The following is a 15,000-nucleotide window of genomic DNA, read 5'->3' as shown; positions in this document are numbered from 1 at the left end:
ATTCACTTAACGTTAGCGTGTGCTAACTACAGCGCTAACTGACTCTAATCGTGGCAGTAAAATTGAAGAAGGACGAGGGGTTAATTTTACATTGTCCCTGAGTTTTCTATGTTATATACCTACTATCAGATGAAAGAGAAATGCCAAGTGTCATTATCACTTTGTGTCAAAAAGCCTTTGCTACGAGCATGGTGGGATAGCTGCAGCCATCCACCCATTGCATCCATCATAGGACAGGAGTCAGGACTGCTCGATCTCATAGGTTTGTAGTGACATACCGTCACCAATAACGTCTTTTTCCTGCATTGTTGGACGCTAATCTGAAAGCCCACGTCTTTAAATTGGCTATGTGGTTCAATTCAGTAATAGAAAATAACTTGCAAAATTGGCGGAAGTTTGGAAAGCTTTGTGAAGGGAAGGGACGCAGCCTGTGTGTGTGGCTATCCCATCCCCTCTCTCGTCTCGCTCTCGGAGGAGCTTTGGGGATTTGAAGTTGATGCCACGGGAAATGACACGTTAAACTATCATGGCCTACATTAAGTTATGGCATGCTTAAAGTAGCTGCATCTATTGTAGTTAACTATTATGTTATTGTAGTCGCGGATGCATCCTCAAACTGGCTGGAATAGCGTTGTTGCCTTGGATTATTGTTGACTGGATAACACCGATAAACGTGGGCACGGGGATGTCCTAATTCAGGTGCTTGGAAAATGTTGGCGAAATCATCGGAAGATGAAGGTAGGGAACTGCATCATTGCACAACATCGCACGATTATGAATAGTGATCATGTTGGCTCATACCAAAATTTGTTAGCGACTTGTCACCTTAAAAAAAGCTGCTTGTTTACCTGTGGTTCATGTGATGGGATGCCTTGTCTGCCTTCATGCCTCATATTTGTTCTGTCCCACCCAAACACGTATTCTTGCTTCATTTGGGTTAAGCAAATAAGCTCATAATCACCCACGCAAGTCCCAAATGTTTAATTCACTACTATCATAACAGCATTAGGAATAGGACACTACCATTCGCGTGACGTCACCCGCTGTTGGCTGGAAACGTTAACAGAAACGTTACGTGTTTGTGCTTTATTTTTTTATTAACGGCTTAAATTTCAGACTTCAAAAAAATATATATTTGCTGGCTTATCTTACTGGTGTTATAGACCCCTATATTATGTCACTGCTTCATTTCCACTTTAATGAACTATACAGCATTTACTCTCTGCTCACCTGTCTCCAGTCAGAAATGTGCTTCCTCGCTCGCACCTACACAGTAAAAAATGTCCGTAATTAAACGGTACAAACTACCGTATTCGTATGAAGGATTTTTCCGTAATCTCATTCTACGGATGCTTTACCCGTATTTTGAAGAACGCAATGCACTGTGGGACACACTGCCTAAACAGATGTGTCAAAAAAAAATAACACATTGGGATGTGTAGACAGCATATTGACATATTATGTGTCATTTTTGTAAGATTTACACGAATGTGTGTGAAACCTGAAGTTAAGAGGTTCATTTCTGAGTCGTGCTACAAGTGAGAAAATAAAGGCCGTTTGGCTGTCCAATCGCGTGACTGTGGACATTTGAAAGCAGACTTCCGCCCGCCTTTTCTACCGTTGGATATGCAAGATGCGGGCGACTTGACTTCAGACACCGAGAGAGGCTGGCGTAAGTAATTCGCTTTATTGGTATAATTTCGTAACAATTACGTGTGTTTGCGTTAGTTTATGGTTAAAATCAAACCCTGCTTCACAAGTTTTGCTGTACGAACATTGGAACAGCCTCAGTGATCCTGTGAACATTAAGCTAGCCTACAATCAGATTTAGCGAGTTATTGATACTCAGTTAGCTATTGATCTTTAACGCTTGCACTATAAATTGTGTTTATTTTCTTTTAATTCACATGTGGACTAACTTAATGGTTAAAACGTTTTGTGTTGGGAAAATTAAAGGTTTGAAATGTGATATTGGATGGTTTGCTAACATTGGTTGCTAATAGGGTAACTGATAATTAGCTGGTGGTGTGGAATAAATCAGGTGGCACTTTACTGATGTGAAGTTTGAAAGCTATTTTCTGAACATGAAAGAAAGAAATTCGGACAGGATTTATGCAAGGATACTGAAACACCACGGATGGATTGACGTAGAGCTAGTACCGGTATATAGTGGGGCAAAAGTGGATGCTGCTAGTAACAGGTATCGGAGGGGGCAAGACAAGGGCTAGCTAGCATAGAGGCTATTTTAAACTTCAACGCGTCAAACATAAGCAGTTCTGCGTCAAATCATGTAAATCAGACCGTCCGCCACCCTCGTACATGATAAAGAATAGCACGAGTAAGCAAGCAGTATCCCACTGCTGTGTGTTGGCTCGATTAAAGATGATACAAACGAATTTCCGCATCACATTATGTTGGCTTGGTTGTAGTTGTTGTGGCCAGTCAATAGACAAACTTTGAACCGTAGTTCTATGTAAGTGTCGTGGTTTTCACCGTTTCAGTATGTAGTTGAATATGGTAGATCTGGGCAACTGGTCAACACTGTCGTGTTTTGTCTCGGTAGACGGTGTGTTAGGAAATTACCGGCAGTTGTTTCAGATGGAGGGTGCGACGTGCGAGATGCACGCTGTTCGATGGATAAAACTGCCACGCACGACATTTTATAGGCAATGGTAATTGGTGATACCATGACGTTTGAAAAGAAGATTCAAAGTTTGAGTTTTAGGTGGCAGAGTAGAACAGCAGCGTGTGAAGTGTGGCGACTACCAAGATATCAATACCAGTTATGGCTACGGGATTTTTAAAGTACCTTCAATGCACTGGGAACTAACGTGCTCTCCCCCTCTCTCTTCTCTCTTAATCAGGGCCCAGGTCTTGTGGTCACATCTGTCCAAGCTCCTACTCTGATTGATTGAACAGTTGGATGATCAGACTGATGGTAAGTGTGTGTGTGTGTGTGTTCCATGTGTATCATATTGTCTATGTGATCATGTGTCTAATTGCCATCCACTTACAGGCCCTCTGCCTCCTTTCATTAGTTTTTTTTTTTAGATTTTTTTCTGATTATTTGTCTTATTGTTGTATTGTATGCAATTGTGATAAATATGTTACTGTGATATTGTTATAACACTTTGGTAAATGTGAAATTTAAGTACTGCTGTACAATTTTTTGCTCTCATTTTCAGATGAAAAGTGCTACACAGTTCTCACACATCCTCTGCCTCCGAAGCCGCTGCAGTGTAAAATCTGAGATGTCTTTTCAGGTTTATTTTGTGCAGGTATGTTTCAAAGGATAGTCACTTTTAAAACGTCTTTTAATCTTTAAAAACACTTTCATGCAGAGCCTCTATTAGGACCTAATTGCTATACAGACTTACGATATGGATCCCAAACGGAAGGGAACAACAGCGCTTTGTAGTTGTAGAGAACTAATTATCGCCAAGTGTTGTTAACCTGTTGTTTGTTTACCTGTCACAGTACCCCATAGCACTTTTGTCATAGAGAGCAACTTGGTCAGTAAATATGTGCCTGCTGTATAAAGTAGCAGTATTTGGATAAGTTACAGCTAACACGGACGGCGAACTTTAGACTGTATATTGTGTGTTTGACAGATATCTGACAGCGATGGTGAGGGAAGCAGTGTACCGAACTCTCAGATGACTCGGACCAGGTGACCAAACCCATGCAAAACACAATGGCCCTCATTTATCAAACTTGCGTAGAAACCATCGCAGAAATGAGCGCAGATCTTGTCGTACGACGAGGTTCACGTGAGATTTACTAAACATGTGTACCTCTCCAATCTCATTGTAAGAGCGAGCGGCTGTTGATAAATCCAGCGTCTGAAAACCATCGTTATTAGAATAATCGCACCTTCTCTAAACTGGCGGGAAGGAGACCGCACCCCTGAGTTTGCGACATGGAGAGACGCAAACCGGCTAAAACATCCACGTTTCTGGTTGATTGACAGCTTGAAATTAGGCTTTACGCGAGGTAGACAACAAAATAACACGTGGAAATAATCAACAGCAGTAGTCAACACTGTTTCGGTTCTCAATATGGAAGGGGTAGAGATTGATTTCCAAATAATGATGGTTAGCCCACAATGAAATGTTTGATTGACTACAGTAGACATAATGAAGATATTTTTTAATGAATATTATTTAAATATATGAAAATTAAATATGATTATCTTTTGTAAACGAGGTCAAGAAAAGGGTCCTACGTGAAACTGGCCAACAGTGCCCAAACAATTGGTTGGGGAAGGAGAATTGTACATGTCCAGTGCGCTACATCCTTCTCGCGCTCATGTGCGCCCGGCTTCTCTCCAGCCCTCCAGTCCTTCGACCGGATAGCCCTTTTACCACCTATGGAGTGGACGACTATAAAATGTTATAGGACACACACGTGGTGTAGCCTATATTCGGATAGTAGTTGTGTGCGTCTGCGATCAAACGTTGAAACTCAACCGGGAGATTACGTATTAGGCTACTGTCGTAGGTTATTGATTGATGTGCGCATGAACTCCCAGCTGTTAAAAAGAACGGACGTCGGTCATTCATCCCACGAATGAAGGCACATTCCGCGGCTGTAGGCCTATATTGCACAAATATTCACACATCACGTCAAATCACAAATTAGAAGTCTCTTGTTCCTATGCCAAATTAACGCAGCGCTGTCTGGAAGGTTGCACTATTTCAAACAGGTAGAAGTTGGATTATAGCCAAATTATACAATGTAAAAACATTTTGTAATGATGTGGGCCACATATTTATGATAATGAGTTGTTGCGCTACAACTGCTGCTCAAGTTTGTGATCATAGTCATCTCAAGTCCAACTTGAAAACGGCGTACACCGTCTGAGAGCAGTCGTAGGATTTCATCTTTCCTGCGCTTACGATGAGATTTGATAAATACCAACTGGTCATAGAAAAAGAACGTACGCACGACGTACGTATGATTCTCGTCGTACGCTGCTTTGATAAATGAGGGCCAATGTGAGTACACACACACACACACACACACACACACACACGCACACAGAGAGAGAGCATGAGTCAACACAGTAGCCCCTACAATATTTTTCCAATTTATTGCTGTATGCTTACCATATCCATCATGTTGATGTGTGTTGATGCATCCTTGTGTGTGTATGTGTTGGTGTTAGGACTGTGCTGAGGCGTTCCGCCCGCCTCCCCCTCCACGCCACTCAAGGCACGGCGGCGGCCCAACCGCAAACTAACGTGAGTACACAACACACACACTTGTGTGCACGCCACGCACTGACACTTTCTCTACAGTGTCTTGTCAACTTTCCTTACATTGTGTGTCTATGTGTGTGCGTGTGACAGGGAGATTAACAAGAGGCTGGATGCACTTGGCTCCCTGCTGCGTCCATCACCAGAGGGGCTGGGATTGCTGCGGCAGCTAGCCAATTAAAGGAGGAGGATGAAGGAGAGGAGGATGAAGGAGAGGAGTCTGACGACGCAGACATCGCCATCGTATGCAGACCACGCCCTCGCAGGAAGACCATTTAATGAAAACGCTTGCAGCAGAACACACCGGCACGACTGGTAAACTTAAAGATACGCCACAGACCAGACATACACCAAATACAACTAGCACAGGTACACACACACACACACACACACACACACACACACACACACACACACACACACACACACACACACACACACACACACACTCACACTCACACACACAGCAGTACATCTGTTTTGTATAGCGCTTTGCCTAGTCAAAGACTTTTTACAGGAAGTATTATAATTCTGTTTTATAGTTGGGGGAAGCCATGGAAAGTAGAGAACCCTATACAGCTGATGTGTGTGTAAGTAATATTTATGTGTATGTATGTTGCAGACAGAGCTTCTGAAGCATGCAGTAGAAGAGCTCAGTCAAGCTAAAAGTCCCGCCCTCCAACCTGCTGCTGCTGCACGGCGAGGCGGAACTTAACACCTCACACACTATTGGCCAGCTAGGACTCTGCATCGCTGACATCATTGGTAGGAATGTGTGTGTGTGTGTTTGCGTGTGGGTGTGTTTGCGTGTGGTTCTGTGTTGGTGCAAGTCAGTCTTGGCTCCTTCTTGATATTATACTGAATAAGTTCATACGTATACCGCATTGCAAAATGAATTTCATATAAGTTGAAAAAGTATGTTCTCAAAATATTTCAATGGCAAGAATTCACACATAGGTGATAGGACCTCTGGACAGCCATTTTCAATAATAAAATGCAAAAAAAGGTAGATACACTGTTTTGCAAATCTGTTTTGCAAACTCTTCATACGTATGTATGTATAAATAATGAAATGAAAAATGAATGAAATTAAATTCACTCAGTTTAATGAAGATCTAAGATGTCATGATACCAATGTACACCGCGTTCCACATTATTACGCAAATGACATTTTTTGCCGTTTTCCCAAATAATCAATAGAAATGACAGTCGTCATATTTTTCAAGTCATCAGCCATTAGAGTACAATTTTAAACGTTTTTGAATGAACCTTCCAATGACATCGGTATTTTTTAAAATAATAAAAAACTTAAAATGCCCAAAATGCTCTGTTCCAATTAATTACGCAAAACAGTTTTGTAGTGTTGTAATCCAAATTTCTTTCTTTTTTTCCCATTTACATCAAAACAGTTGGCATTTGGTACCTTCAATACATTTCAATGTTCAAAACTTTGCTATAAGCTGTAACTGGAATGTTGCATTTAATATTGAAGTGATGGAATTGCATGGTAGTTATGGAAGCCCAGATATCCTTGCTGCTTTGATCTCAGCTGTTTTTGTTTGTTTGGTCGGGTGACCCACACTTCACTCTTCAATATACCCGTAGATTTCCATGCCACGTTTAGGTGCTTTGGAGATGATGACATTCTAACTCACCAGACATAACATCCCATTCATTTTCAATGGGGTTTTATGTCTGGTGAGTTAAAATGTCGATACCACCAAAGCACCTAAACGTGGCATGGAAATCTATGGGTATATTGAAGAGTGAAGTGTGGGTCACCAGACCAAACAAACAAAAACAGTTGAGAGCAAAGCATCAAGGATATCTGGGCTTCCATAACTCCCATGCAATGCCCTGCCATTGACTCCAATGTTAAAGGCAGCATTCCAGTTACTAAGACAAAGAGGTTATCATCAAGTATTGAACATTGAAATGTAATTTAGAAGGTACAAAAATCCAACTGTGTTGATGTAAATGGGAAACAAAGAAAGACATTTGGATTACAACACTACAAAACTACTTTGCGTAATAATGTGGAACAGAGCATTTTAAGTTTTTTATTACTTAAAAAATACCGTTATCATTGGAAGGTTCATTCAAAAACGTTTTAATTGTACTCTAATGGCGGATGACTTGAAAATTATGACGACTGTCATTTGCATTGATTATTTGGGGAAACAGCGAAAAATGTCAGTTGCATAATAATGTGGAACGTGGTGTATGTATACCTGTAGTTGATTCGGCTATACTTAGTTTGACTGGTATGCTTCATACCTTTCAATCAGTTAAGTAAAACTTGCTATAAAGTATTATTGATGATGTGTCTCTCTCTCTCTTGCTCTCGTCCTTCTTCTTCCTCCTCTTCTACTTCTTCTTCCTCCTCTTCTACTTCTTCTCAGTCTGGAACCAACTTCACATCCCTCTTCACTGCACTACTGACAGTGAGATGGAATCCACAACCCAACCACTAGTGGTCTGCATTGGGAACCTGAAGAGTCTGTCATAACCGCCAGGAATGACCGTGTGACCATTCCCGTTGCAGACGGCCTGACTTGCACAATTGACAAGCTGTTCAAGCTTTACTGGGTCTGCAACTTGTCATATCCAGCACAGCTCAGCTCTGTTTTCACCTTCTTTGAATATGTTTATGACGTTCCCATCTCAACCAACAAACGACCAAAGGTACTAGAACTTCTCTCAAAACTTCCCAGCAGCCCAGTGATCACTCAACATGTGTTTATGCCCAAAATGTAAATAGTTACTACAGACATCAAGAAAGTAGTTTGGCATCTTTGTCAAGTACACGCTTTGTCAGATGTGCAGGATATGATGATAATTTGCAGCCAAGATGGCTGTTCAAGTGTACAAGGACTTACTACGTAGACACCACCTACGTAGACACCACCAGTCCACAACAACAGAAATGGGTGTATCTTTCAATGACTCTTTTGAATCCACTGACATTCAGACAGCCTATAAGTAACACCTGAAGAAGGAGCTGAAGAAGGTCCTTCTCAAGGACCGATTCACCATAATTTACCACTTAATGACAATTTATCTGTGTTGATGCTTGTTAGGATTATTACAGGGAATTATTTTGATTATCATTTTGGCAACACTTTATTTTAGCATTACATCTATTAGCTCTAATACATACAGTGTTAATGCCTGTATGCTGTATAAGTAACTTGCAAGCAAAATCAAACATATCCCTATACTGCACGGTGTTGCCATATGGCAACATACCATTCTTTTGGCATTTCCTGGTATTTAAATATAAATAATAGACATTGATTGGTTTTCATATTGAAACTGTGGCCTTGTTTTATCCAATTATGTGGTTTCTTGACATCACCTGACACCACACACTGCCCCAGGCTCGCTCTTTCCCTCACTGTACATGAGCGTGTGTCCTTGACAGATTGCTCTGGCATTGGCCAAGATTTTTCACACTTTTTGCAATATTTACAAAATGTAAAAAAAATATTGGGATGATCTATAGTTAGTCATGATCTGTTTTCACCATTTGTTTTGTTTTCAACTAAAATTATTTCCATTTTATGTTGAAAAAATAGGTATGTTGCCATACGGCAACATTGTGCGGTAATGGAACAAGACGGTCAATAGGGAAAGTGTATTGATACAAATACCCACTTCTAATTGATTGATTAATTGATTTATTTATTGATTGAATGATTGATAACTGATAATATTTATAATTAGTGTAAATGGCAGTCTGTAATGAACATTAAAAATACTATAATAGGTGTGCAGAACTGTTTTATGAGCTTTCACTCTGAGGACATGCAGAAAAGCGAACAAGGCCTATGCAGCCTCCCCAGACTGCCAGAGGTATACCACAAAAATCCCCAAACCCCAGATTAAAGCATAAAGCTACTGTCATCTTGACCATTTGAAGCCTCCAAAATGTTTTGACTTCATGTGTATGTTATAATTAGGCTAATTAGCACACAACGTTTGTGCAAATCTGTCAACCCGATCAAAAATTATTGTACAAAGTCAACCATTTTGAAAGTCAGCCATTTTAAAAGCATAATCTCGAAATTTCAAACAGCCCATAAACCAATTATATTATTAACACACAAGATTTACTGCAAATCCAAGCACCCATTGAAAAGTTGTGGCGTAAACAAAATGTAGGCCGTCTCGAAAGATTGCCAACTTCAAAGTCAGCCATCTTGAAATTCAGCTATCTTGAAAGCACTGGCCTCATAATTTTACATGGCTTATTTACTCATTATAGAGTGTTATCACACAAGGTTTAGTGTAAATCCAAGCATTCATTTAAAAGTTATGACAAATAAACTGTTGGTTATGTTGAAAGATGCCTGGCCCGCAAATCGGCCATCTTGAATGTCGGCCATCTTGAAAGTGTTGGCTTCCAAAATTAAATCAGTTCATGTACATATTATAGACAGTTACCATACACATTTTTATGCAAATCTATGCACATATATTGTGTTAATACCTAATATATTCATTGGTGGTTGGTCAAAGTAATACCACTGAAATACTGTTTTTCGGGGATATAATAAACAGTATTCACTTGTTCTCTCAGTGGCAAAAATATGTTAAATAACTCCCTTGAACTTGTGGGTAAACTTTCAATGTTTTTCTGAGATAAAAACAATTGTATTTCTATAAAATAATCCATAATGTTGTATGACCCTTGTTTGGTCTTGGAGGGAAAATGTACACTGGATCCTTTCCGTAACTGCACAATGTTGCCATATGGCAACAAACCTAAAGGTACCCCCCCAAAAAACTTTTTTTTGAAAAAAAATGCAAAAATGTCTTAAGAAGTTCATTTTATGTGACAAAAACCACAGTTAGATTTTTTTCCATGATGGGATAATAATGTGTGCAGTATAGGGATATGTTAGGCATGTATTCGCAAATGCCTTGTTCATGCACAATTAGGGATTTATTACCTAATATAACCTCAGTAAGGACCTAACAAATGTTTGATTTCGCTTAGTACATGCCTTACAAGTTACTTATACAGGCATTAACCCATTGATGCTGGATGTTGCGTTGTGCAACATTGGCCCTGGCACCTGGAGTTTTGTATGGCATCAGCACCCTTTTCTGCAAGTGCTTTAGGCATCAATTAACATTGTATGTATTAGTGCTAAGCGATGTAATGTTAAAATAAAGTGTTACCATCATATTTAAAAAATATATATATATGTTGTAAAACTGGACGATTGTGAAATGATATGATGTGGCAGATGTAAGACCCATTGATGTAATGCAGAGTTTTCATTCAGATGAACTGTCTCTTAACCCAAGGTACAATGTCTTTTCTTCCAATATGTTGGAACCTATTTCATAAGAATGTTATTTTCAAGAATATTTAACACTACTTCGAATTTCAAGACTTTCTGGTTTTGTTATACACGGTAATGTTGTTAAGAGATGATAGTGTACGAGTCATAATCAATACTTCATGAAATTCGCAGTGGTGTTAATTATTCTTGAAAAAGATAACATTTGTTATCTCCCCCTCTTCTGAAAAGCCTAACATAAAAGAATACAGTAAAGTTAATGTAATACAATTATTTTTTTTAATTGAGTGTAAACACAACTGTACAAAAAAAAAAAAACGTTGTAGAGGTCTATTAACAGTGCAAGAAAACACAAGCTAAATATATGTAGTCAAGACTTTTGAAGATTGAACTTTGTAAACAAAAGTGTTTGCTAGATAAAAGTAAACCCCCCTGTCACTTTCCATGTGATAATTGTCAGTATATATTTGAAAACTAGAAGTTTCAAGGTTTTTAATGCTGTCACTTTTATATTTGAATGACAACTCACAGAGTTACAGATGTTTTTGTAGAAGTGTCAAATGGGGTCACCGGTGACCCTGTAGACCTCAGAGTGTTAAGGAAAGACTGTGTATGAGTCATAATGAATACCTACTTGCTGAAATACTGAATAAACAGAATTTATTGTAAATCTACGGAATCCTCCTTTTTATAATGAACGGAAGGACATGTAAATAAACAGAAAATGTACTGTAAATCTACGGAATTCTCCTTTTTATAATGAACGGAAGGGCATGTGAATGAACGGAGAATTTAGTGTAAATCTACGGAATTCTCCTTTTTTATTATGAACGGAAGAGCATGTGAAAGAACGGTGAAGTTGCTGTAAATTTACGGAATTCTCCGTTGTAGAATAAACGGAACTGTCCGTCGACATAACGGATAAGTCCCCGGTAATAAATTGCCAGGACTTTATCCGTTTTTTTACGGAATTTTTTTTTACTGTGTACCACCTCCCCAATCGCCTCCCCAATCGCCTCCCTTCCACCACCCTTCCCAATATCCTGCACGACGCCCTCTGATCTTTCTCTTCGACAAAATCACGAGACAAGACTATTTTGGGGTATTTCTACTTCATGAAATAAACAGATAAATATGCAGATAACCAAGTAAACATATTCAATGAACAGACACACACTTAATCCACAAGAAAGTTTGCTGTTTCCAACATGTTATCCTCTTCTTAAGAAGCTGAGCAATATTAATTGCTATTTCGTACCTTATTTTATTTTCAAAGGCAACATCCAAGATCTAAAGATTAGTTTCGGATGGTGTTTTTGATCAACATTTATATATTTATTTTGTTAAAGCCCCATTTTCTCTGCTGTTCCTGAATCCTGCTCTGAGGAACATCCAGTGTTTTGGCACAGATGGTTGTTTTGCTGCTTTCTCTGCAGCAGCTTTGATCTGCACTCAGAATTAGCAGCTTACTGAGGTCTGCTATCCAATTACTTCTTTGTCCCCATCCTTAGTTTATCTCTTGCCCTCTTTCCCCCCCTCTCTCTCTCTTCCTATCTGCCTTCTGCCCTCTTTTGCATCTTCACCCCTTTACCACTTACTCTGTGTAACGTCACTTCTCTCTCTCTCTCTCTTTCTCTCTCTGTTCCCTTTTTATCCTTTCCTCTATACATCCACCCTCCTCTATTGCTATGAAACACATCAGTGATACTGTGTGTGTGTGTGTGTGTGTGTGTGTGTGTGTGTGTGTGTGTGTGTGTGTGTGTGTGTGTGTGTGTGTGTGTGTGTGTGTGTGTGTGTGTGTGTGTGTGTGTGTGTGTGTGTGCCTGCGTGCGTGTGCGTGCAGCTTGCCGTGCAGGTCTGTCTCTGCATACAAATGGTTGCTTGTCTCTGAATTATGGAAGAGGTTAAAGAGGGAGGAAAAAGAGAGGATATGAGGAAAAAAGAGATGGAGAGATATTTAAAGCAGCAAGGGGTGGGAGGAGGAGAGGAGAGAGAGAGGGACGAGAAGAAATGATTTAGATATATTTATGGGTTAAAAGAACGCCTCTGGGGGGACAGAAAGTCAAGATCGAGGAGAGAGGATAAGTAGATTGAGAGAGCAGGAAGACAGTGGGGTTTAGCCCAGGTGGTGATGGTGGAAGTGAAGAGCAGAGAGAGGAAAGAGAGAAGAGATGAGATGAGGAAAAAGAAGGAATACGTGATAGTGTACAGCAGCAGGGGGTTTAGCCCAGGTGGTGACGACGGACAAAAGGAGAGAGTGAGGAGCAGAGAGGGGAAGGAGGGAAGAGATGGAATAGATAAAGAGAGGATAGGTAAATTGAGAGAGAGAAGGAAGACAGGATAGTGAACAGCAGCAGGAGTTTAATCCTGATGGTGATAGTGGAAGAGAGGAGAGGAAGAGAAAGAGGATGACGGAAGGCAGACTAGCAGCTGGCAACAGGGGGCAAAGAAAGACCAGGTGGGGAGACATGACCAACAGGAAAAGAGGATGGGAAAGAGGAAGAGAGGTGCATAGGAGGGGAAGAGGATGGGCTATAGAGATAGGGAGAGAAAGAGAGAAGATATGGGAAAGAGGATGGGAAAGAGGAAGAGAGGTGCATAGGAGGGGACAAATATGAGATGTGGAGATAGGGAGAGAAAGAGAGAAGATATGGGAAAGAGGATGGGAAAGAGGAAGAGAGGTGCATAGGAGGGGAAGAGGATGGGATATAGAGACGGAGAGAAAGAGAGAAGATACTATGGAAAAAAGAGGATGGGAGATGCAGAGGAGGAGGAGAGGAGAGAGTGAGGAGCAGAGAGGGGAAGGAGAGGAGAGAGTGAGGAGCAGAGAGAGGAAGGAGAGAAGAGGGGAAGGAGAGAAGAGATGAGATGCAGAAAAAAAAGAAGGAAGGCAAACTAGCAACTGGCAGCAGGGGGTCAAAGGAAGCCCAGGTGGGGAAAAAGATACACAGTAAATACTGCAGTGCTCATTTAACACTTAAAGTAAATGAGCACTGTAAGTGTTGAATTAACACCACAACATTTACTGTGTAGAAAAGAGGAAGAGGGGAAGAATATGAGATGTGGAGATAGGGAGGGGAATAGAGGATGGGAGATGCTGCAGGAGGTGAAGAGGATGGGGTGTGGAGATAGGGAGGGGAATAGAGGATGGGAGATGCTGCAGGAGGTGAAGAGGATGGGGTGTGGAGATAGGGAGAGGAATAGAGGATGGGAGATGCTGCAGGAGGTGAAGAGGATGGGGTGTGGAGAGAGAGAGAGGAATAGAGGAGGGGAGGAGATGCAGGGGGTGAAGAGGATGGGGTGTGGAGGCGGAAGAGAGGAAGATGGATGGGGAATGATAAGCAGGATAATGGAAGGGTTTGGGATGGGGGTGGGAGATGTTAGATGGACAGGAGAATAGAGAGGATGAGATTTTGGGAGAGGGGGGCAAGCGGGGAGACAGAGGTGTGGACAGATGAAGTGACTAGATGAAAGAGAGAGGGAGGGCTGGAGAGATAAGGAGAGAGAGAAAAAAGGAGGGGGCAGAAGGTGACATGCAGAGATAAATATCAGCAAGGGAGTGAGGTGAAAGGGACAGAGAGGAAGAGAATAAGAGGAGGAGAGAGAGTGGGAGAGGAGTGGTATAGAGAGAATTGGATGAGGTGAAGAACTGTATTGAATGAAGAGAGGGACATATCAGCAGGAGAAAGACATGTATGAAAGGAGAGAGAGAGGAAGAATATCAGAGCTGATGTTTTGGTACACTTACAATAAGGACTTGTTGAGTAAACAGGGTCGTTGATTGCCCAACTACTCCCTCCATTAAGTGCAATCTGAGGTCTTCAGTGCACAGTGTAGTGGAAAAGTTGGCTACTGTTTACATTGCACAGCGTCTCCTGCTTGTATTTAAAATTCCTTCACCTCAAAGGGCAACTATCACGTACACAACACTTGGCTTGGCATGAAAAGGTTGGTGTCTCAGCTTACTGAACTTACAGAATTAGGAGATTTCTACTGAATTGAACGCCATGTTTCTTCTGCTTCACTGTCAACATGGCGTCTGTATAGTGCATGCAGTGTCCATCGTTCAAACACTGTGTTTTTCGCCATTGTTAGGGGATCATCCGGGCACTTTCAGTGCACTGACTCACTGCACTGACTGGGGGCGCTACAGAGACCTAGATGGAGAGATAAGAGAAAGGGAGGTGTAGAGGGAATTACTGGGTTAGGTTTAAGGTAGGGAGAGGTGTGTAAATGGGGAGACGAAGTGAGAGAAGAGGAGGCGGATGGCAGATGGTAGAGAGAGGAAGAGATTGAGAGGAGGAGAGTCCTGGAAGAGGATAGGAGAAGAGAGGGTGGGAGAGGAGAGGAGAGAAGGTGGGAGAAGAGAGGAAAGGAGAGGAGAGTTGTGAAGAGGAAAAGATGATGAATGTGAGAGCTGGAAAGAGGAG

At 41.1% G+C, this 15,000-nt stretch overlaps 2 long non-coding RNA genes across 3 annotated transcripts; both read left to right on the top strand.

Annotated features, from left to right (window-relative positions):
* The first annotated feature begins 1,293 nt into the window (after positions 1-1,293).
* On the top strand, positions 1,294-3,691 carry LOC134453764 (uncharacterized). 2 transcript variants are annotated; one of them, XR_010035737.1, is made up of 4 exons: positions 1,294-1,672; positions 2,865-2,938; positions 3,186-3,278; positions 3,612-3,691. It is a non-coding gene; the product is annotated as an uncharacterized LOC134453764 (long non-coding RNA). The 2 variants fall into 2 exon arrangements; XR_010035736.1 differs by lacking the exon at positions 1,294-1,672 and having other exon boundaries at positions 1,901-2,938.
* A 1,476-nt stretch (positions 3,692-5,167) lies between these two features.
* LOC134453763 (uncharacterized) lies at positions 5,168-8,459 on the top strand. Its single transcript, XR_010035735.1, has 4 exons — positions 5,168-5,243; positions 5,352-5,573; positions 5,881-6,023; positions 7,661-8,459. It is a non-coding gene; the product is annotated as an uncharacterized LOC134453763 (long non-coding RNA).
* Positions 8,460-15,000: the final 6,541 nt, after the last annotated feature.

Source organism: Engraulis encrasicolus, chromosome 8, assembly GCF_034702125.1.
Source record: "Engraulis encrasicolus isolate BLACKSEA-1 chromosome 8, IST_EnEncr_1.0, whole genome shotgun sequence".
Classification (NCBI taxonomy): Eukaryota; Metazoa; Chordata; class Actinopteri; order Clupeiformes; family Engraulidae; genus Engraulis; species Engraulis encrasicolus.
This window is presented reverse-complemented; position numbering and strand designations above follow the sequence as displayed.